The sequence below is a fragment of the Tachyglossus aculeatus genome, chromosome 2, assembly GCF_015852505.1.
Source record: "Tachyglossus aculeatus isolate mTacAcu1 chromosome 2, mTacAcu1.pri, whole genome shotgun sequence".
In the NCBI taxonomy this organism is placed as follows: Eukaryota; Metazoa; Chordata; class Mammalia; order Monotremata; family Tachyglossidae; genus Tachyglossus; species Tachyglossus aculeatus.
In genome coordinates this window covers 129,503,942-129,511,877 of record NC_052067.1, presented here as the reverse complement: position 1 = coordinate 129,511,877, position 7,936 = coordinate 129,503,942, and positions in this window count along the sequence as shown.

The window sequence follows — 7,936 nt, the reverse complement described above, 5'->3', positions numbered from 1 at the left end:
CTCGAAGGGTGCAGATCCAATTGTTCAGATGACCCAGAAAGGAGAGGAAGTAATAAATACGATTGAATGAATGAATGAATGAGTGAACAAAACATGTGGACAGGTGTCAAGTCATCATCATCATCAATCGTATTTATTGAGCGCTTACTATGTGCAGAGCACTGTACTAAGCGCTTGGGAAGTACAAATTGGCAACATATAGAGACAGTCCCTACCCAGCAGTGGGCTCACAGTCGAAAAGGGCTCACAGTCTAAAAGTCGTCAGAACAAATAGAACACCCATACAATCAATCAATCAATTGTATTTATTGAGCGCTTACTCTGTGCAGAGCACTGTACTAAGCGCTTGGGAAGTATGGGTTGGGAACATATGGAGACGGTCCCTACCCAACAGTGGGCTCACAGTCTACACACATCAACACACACCCCCACACACATCCACACCCCACACACCCCCACACACATCCACACTCCCATACACTCACCCACACATATCCACCCACACCCATACCCCTCACACATCCGTGGCTCAGTGGAAAGAGCCCGGGCTTTGGAGTCAGAGGTCGTGGGTTCTAATCCCGGCTCCGCCACTTGTCAGCTGTGTGACCTCGGGCAAGTCACTTCACTTCTCTGAGCCTCAGTTCCCTCATCTGTAAAATGGGGATGAAGACTGTGAGCCCCACGTGGGACAACCTGATCACCTTGTATCCTTCCCAGCGCTTAGAACAGTGCTTTGCACATAGTAGGCGCTTAACAAATGCCATCATTATTATTATTATTATAGTGGAGATGCAGACTTAGTTGGGGAAGGCTTTTTGGAGAAGATGAGATTTATATAGCGCTCAGGGGCCTAGGAGCTCAGTAAACTGAACTGAAATCCCCTCAAGGTCAGATCTTCTGTTTTTCTAATAATAATAATAACTGTGGTATTTGGTAATAATAATAATGATAGACTGGGAGCCAGTTGTTGGGTAGGGACCGTCTCTATATGTTGCCGAATTGTACTTCCCAAGCGCTTAGTACAGTGCCCTGCACACAGTAAGCGCTCAATAAATACGACTGATTGATTGATGGCATTTATTAACTGCTTACTATGTGCAAAGCACGGTTCTAAGCATTGGGGAGGTCACAAGGTGATCAGGTTGTCCCACGGGGGGCTCACGGTCTTCATCCCCATTTTCCAGATGAGGGAACTGAGGCCCAGAGAAGTGAAGTGACTCGCCCACAGTCACCCAGCTGACAATTGGCGGAGCCGGGATTCGAACCCACGACCTCTGACTCCAAAGCCCGGGCTCTTTCCACTGAGCCACGAGTTAAGCCCTTACCGAGTGCCAGTCACTGTACCGAGCGCTGGGGTGGATACAAGCTAATCGGGTTGGACACAGTCCCTGTCCCACGTGGGGCTCACAGTCTCAATCCCCATTTTACAGATGGAGTAAGTGAGGCCCTGAGAGGGAAGTGACTTGCCCGGGGTCACTCAGCAGACAAGTGGTGGAACCGGGATTAGAACCCATGACCTGACTCCCAAGCCCGTGCTCTATCCACTATGCAGGTTGTGGGTGGGTTATGTCTGGATCTTAGCTCCCTCTCTCTCACTCAGTCGTATTTATTGAGCGCTTACTGTGTGTGGAGCACTGTACTAAGCGCTCGGGAAGGACAAGTCATCAATATGTAGAGACGGTCCCTACCCGACAACGGGCTCACAGTCTAGAAGGGGGAGACAGGCAACAAAACAAAACATGGAGACAGGTGTCAATATCATCAAAATAAAGAGAATTATAGATATAATTCATTAATCATTAATAAAATCATTCATTAATTCATCATTAATAAAGTAAAGAGTCATTAGTATGTGCAAATATACACGAGTGCTATGGGGAGGGGAAGGTCATAGGGCAGAGGGAGGGAGTGGGGACGATGGGGAGGGGGAAGAGACGATAAGGGGGCTCAGTCTGGGAAGGCCTCCTGGAGGAGGTGAGTTCTCAGTAGGGCTTTGAAGGGAGGAAGAGAGCTAGTTTGGCGGATGTGCAGAGCACTGTACTAAGCGCTTGGGAAGTACAAATTGGCAACATATAGAGACGGTCCCTACCCAACAGTGGGCTCACAGTCTAAAATGGTGGATGTGTGGAGGGAGGGCGTTCCAGCAGCGTGGCCCAGTGGAAAGAGCCCGGGCTTTGGAGTCAGAGGTCATGGGTTCAAATCTCAGCTCCGCCAATTGTCAGCTGGGTGACTTCGGGCAAGTCACTTCTCTGGGCCTCAGTGACCTCATCTGGAAAATGGGGATTAAGACTGTGAGCCCCAAGTGGGACAACCTGATCACCTTGTATCCCCCCCAGCGCTTAGAACAGTGCTTGGCGCATAGTAAGCGCTTAATAAATGCCATTATTATTATTATTATTATTCCAGGCCAGAGGTAGGACGTCCCCAGTCTATAAAATGAAAATGTATTGTTCTGAAACAACCAGGTCTTGACTAGTCAGTGAAGAACTGTTCTGGCCCTGGATTCTGACTCCCTTCTCTATTGCAGCGTGGCTCATTGGAAAGAGCCCGGGCTTTGGAGTCAGAGGTCATGGGTTCGAATCCTGGCTCCGCCACATGTCTGCTGTGTGACCTTGGGCAAGTCACTTAACTTCTCTGAGCCTCAGTTCCCTCATCTGTAAAATGGGGATTAAGAGTGTGAGCCCCACGTGGGACAACTTGATCACCTTGTATCCCCCCCCAGCGCTTAGAACAGTGCTCTGCACATAGTAAGCGCTTAACAAATGCCATTATTATTATTATTATTATTATTATTATTATTATTATTGGGCTTTTGGCCACTTTTTTTTTTTCTTATGTGTCAAGCAATTTTCTAAACGCTTGTGTAGACACAGTTAATTAGGTCTGGGCACAGGCCCTGTCCCACGTGGGGCTCAGGTAAGTAGGTGGGAGAACAACCTCATTTTACAACTGAGGAAATTAAGGCCCTGATTTGCGTGGCTCAGTGGAAAGAGCCCGGGATGTGGCGTCAGAGGTCGTGGGCTCAAATCCCAGCTCCCCCAATTGTCAGCTGTGTGACTTTGGGCGAGTCACTTCACTTCTCTGGGCCTCAGTTCCCTTATCTGTAAAATGGGGATTAAGACTGTGAGCCCCCCATGGGACAACCTGATCACCTTGCATCCTCCCCAGTGCTTTACACATAGTAAGCACTTAAATACCATCATCATTATTATAGTGTATTTATTGAGCGCTTGCTACATGCAGAGCACTGCACGAAGCGCTTGGGATTTAGCCTGTGATTCCCACATGGACTGCGGACCGTGTCCAACCGATCAGCTTGCATCCACCCCAGCACTTAGCACAGTGCCTGGCACATCAATCAATCAATCCTATTTATTGAGCGCTTACTATGTGCAGAGCACTGTACTAAGCGCTTGGGAAGTACAAATTGGCAACATATAGAGACAGTCCCTACCCAACAGTGGGCTCACAGTCTAAAAGGGGGAGACAGAGAACAAAACCAAACATACTAACAAAGTAAAATAAATAGAATAGATGTGTACAAGTAAAATAAATAAATAGAGTAATAAATATGTACAAACATATATACATATATGCAGGTGCTGTGGGGAAGGGAAAGAGGTAAGATGGGGGGGATGGAGAGGGGGACATAGTAAGTGCTTAACAAATACCATTTAAAAAAGTGGGAGGAAGAACAGGCATTTTAACCCCCATTTTATAGATGAAGAAACTGAGGAACAGAGAAGTTAGAAGACTTGCCCAAGGTCACACAACAGGGAAGTGGGGAGGCCAGGATTAGAACCCAGGTTCTCTTAACTCTGAGGCCCATACTCTTTCCACTAGACAATACGGGCTTTCTACTAATAAACTTGGTTTCTAAGGATGGCCCAGTGGAAAGAGCCTGGGCTTTGGAGTCAGAAGTCGTGGGTTCAAATCCCAGCTCTGTCAGCTGTGTGACTTTGGGCTAGTCACTTAACTTCTCTGTGCCTCAGCTACCTCCTCTGTAAAATGTGGATTAAGACTGTGAGCCCCCCGTGGGACAACCTGATCACCTGGTAACCTCCCCAGCGCTCGGAACAGTGCCTTGCACATAGTAAACGCTTAATAAATGCCATCATTAATGAATTAATTTGCCCAAGGCCACCCAGCAGGCAAGTGGCAGAGGCAGAATTTGAACCCAGGTTCTCTGATTCCTGGACCCGGGCTCTTTCCACTAGGCCACACTGCTTTTCAACCAGTTCTCGAAATGTATTTGTTGAGCTCTTACGATGTCAAACACTGTTCTGAGCACTGGGCTAGGAACAAGTTAATTTAGGTCGGGCACAGTCCCCGTCCCATGTGGGGCTCACAGTCTAAATAGGAGAGGGAACAGATAACCGCATTTTACAGTTGAGGAAACTTATAATAATAATAATGGCATTTATTAAGCGCTTACTCTGCTAGGAACAAGTTAATTTAGGTCGGACACAGTCCCTGTCCCACGTGGGGCTCACAGTCTAAATAGGAGAGTGAACAGATAACCACATTTTACAGTTGAGGAAACTTATAATAATAATAATGGCATTTATTAAGCGCTTACTTTGTGCAAAGCACTGTTCTAAGCGCTGGGGAGGTTACAAGGTGATCAAGTTGTCCCACGGGGGGCTCACGGTTTTAATCCCCATTTTACAGATGAGGGAACTGAGGCCCAGGGAAGTGAAGTGACTTGCCCAAAGTCACACAGCTGACAATTGATGGAGCTGGGATTTGAACCCATGACCTCTGACTCCAAAGCCTGGGCTCTTTCCACTGAGCCACGCTGCTTTTCTAACTTAGGCACAGAGAAGTTGAGTGACTTGTCCAAGGTCCCCCAGGAAGCAATTGGCAGAGCCGGGATTCGAATCCAGCTCCTTCCGACTCTCAGGCCTGTGCTCTCTCCACTCGGATCTACACAACTTGTATCTACAGTGCTCTGCACATAGGAGAGATCAGTGCCATTGATCCATTCATTCATTCGATTGTATTTATTGAGCGCTTACTGTGTGCAGAGCACTGTACTAAGCGCTTGGGAAGTCCATCTCCCCCCAGAGCTTAGAACAATGCTTTGGCACGTAGTAAGCGCTTAACAAATACCATGAAAGTGAGCCCACTGTTGGGTAGGGACCGTCTCTATATGTTGCCAACTTGTACTTCCCAAGCGCTTAGTAATAATAATAATAATAATAATAATAATAATAATAATAATAATGATGATGGCATTTGTTAAGCACTTACTATGTGCAGAGCACCGTTCTAAGCGCTGAGGGGGATACAAGGTGATCAAGTTGTCCCATGCGGGCTCACAATCTTTTAATCCCCTCTTTTACAGATGAGGCCCAGAGAAGTTAAGTGACTTGCCCAAGCTCACACAGCAATCAATCGTATTTATTGAGCGCTTACTGTGTGCAGAGCACTGTACTAAGTGCTTGGGAAGTACAAGTTGGCAACATATAGAGACGGTCCCTACCCAACAGTGGGCTCACAGTCTAGAAGGGGGAGACAGAGAACGAAACAAAACATATTAACAAAATAAAATAAATAGAATATGTACAAGTAAAATAAATAGAGTAATAAATACGTAAAAACATATATACAGGTGCTGTGGGGAAGGGAAGGAGGTAAGGCGGGGAGGAAGGGGGGGGGAGGGGGAGAGGAAGGAAGGGGCTCAGTCTGGGAAGGCCTCCTGGAGGAGGTGAGCTCTCAGCAGGGACTTGAAGGGAGGAAGAGAGCTAGCTTGGCGGATGGGCAGAGGGAGGCCATTCCATCATCATCATCATCAATCGTATTTATTGAGCGCTTACTATGTGCAGAGCACTGTACTAAGCGCTTGGGAAGTACAAATTGGCAACATATAGAGACAGTCCCTACCCAACAGTGGGCTCACAGTCTAAAAGGGGGAGACAGAGAACAAAACCAAACGTACTAACAAAATAAATAGAATAGATATGTACAAATAAAATAAATAGAGTAAAAAATCTGTACATACATATATACAGGTGCTGTGGGGAAGGGAAGGAGGTAAGGCGGGGGGGATGGAGAGGGGGACGAGGGGGAGAGGAAGGAAGGGGCTCAGTCTGGGAAGGCCTCCTGGAGGAGGTGAGCTCTCAGGGCCTTGAAGGGAGGAAGAGAGCTAGCTTGGTGGGTGGGCAGAGGGAGGCCATTCCAGGCCCGGGGGGGGGACGTGGGCCGGGGGTCGACGGCGGGACAGGCGAGAACAAGGTACGGTGAGGAGATCAGCGGTGGAGGAGCGGAGGGTGCGGGCTGGGCTGGAGAAGGACAGAAGGGAGGGGAGGGAGGAGGGGGCGAGGGGATGGATGGACAGCCTGGATGCCCAGGGTGAGGAGTTTCTGCCTGATGCGCAGATTGATTGGTAGCCACTGGAGATTTTTGAGGAGGGGAGTGACATGCCCAGAGCGTTTCTGGACAAAGATAATCCGGGCAGCAGCATGAAGTATGGATTGAAGTGGAGAGAGACACGAGGATGGGAGATCAGAGAGAAGGCTGATGCAGTAGTCCAGACGGGATAGGATGAGAGCTTGAACGAGCAGGGGAGCGGTTGGGATGGAGAGGAAAGGGTGGATCTTGGCAATGTTGTGGAGCTGAGACCGGCAGGTTTTGTGAGGGGTGAACGAGAGAGCGGAGTCGAGGATGACACCAAGGTTGCGGGCCCGGGGGAGGACGTGGGCCGGGGGTCGATGGCGGGACGGGCGAGAACGAGGTACGGTGAGGAGATTAGTGGCAGAGGAGCGGAGGGTGCGGGCTGGGCTGGAGAAGGACAGAAGGGAGGAGAGGTAGGAGGGGGCGAGGGGATGGATGGACAGCCTTGAAGCTGAGGTGAACCTGGGAGAGTCACTTCACTTCTCTGGGCCTCGGTTACCTCATCTGGAAAACGGGGATTAACAGCGGGAGCCCTATGTGGGACGGGATCGACGTCCAACCTAACTTGCATCTACGCCAGCGCTTAGAACAGTGCTTGGCACATAGTAAGGGCTAAACCGGTGCCATCATTATAATAATAATAATAATGATGGCATTTATTAAGCGCTGACTATGTGCAAGGCACCGTTCTAAGCGCTGAGTTATCATTCTCTGAGTCTCAGTTGCCTCATCTGTCAGATCATCATCATCATCAATCGTATTTATTGGGCGCTTACTGTGTGTAGAGCACTGTACTAAGCGCTTGGGAAGTACAAATTGGCAACATATAGAGACAGTCCCTACCCAACAGTGGGCTCACAGTCTAAAAGGGGGATTGAGACTGTGAGTCCCACGAGGGACAGGGACTAGGTCCAACCCGATTAGCTTGTATCCACCCCAGCGCTTAGTACAGTGCCTGGCACATAGCAAGAACTTAACAAATACCGTTATCATTATTATTACTGCTGCCAGCTGAAGGAGACATCTGGGTTCAACGCGTCCATCACCTCTGCTATATTGTACCCTCCCAAGCGCTTAGTACAAGGCTCTGCACACAGTAAGCGCTCAATAAATACTATTGTTTGATCTGGGTGCGTTGGGAGTGCGGCGTGTTAAGTCGACGTGCATTTTGGAGTGGAATATCTGGAAGGTTTAGTTGTTTTTAAAATTTAATCTTAAATATTTTTTCTGCTCCCTCACCCCCACTCTGAAGTTTCCTTGGATAAACTGGAGTCCGTGATGAATCAGTCAAATTTACTGAAAGCTTTCTGGGGGGATTGATTGATTGATTGATTGGGGGCAGAACCCTGAACTCAGTGCTCGGGAGAATAATAGATAAGAGTTGGTAGGTATGTTCTCTGCCTGCGAAGATCTATATTTCATTCATTCATTCATTCAATTGTATTTATTAATCGCTTACCATATGCAGAGCACTGTACTAAGCGCTTGGGAAGTACAAGTTGGCAACATATAGAGACGGTCCCTAACCAGCCCCCACCTC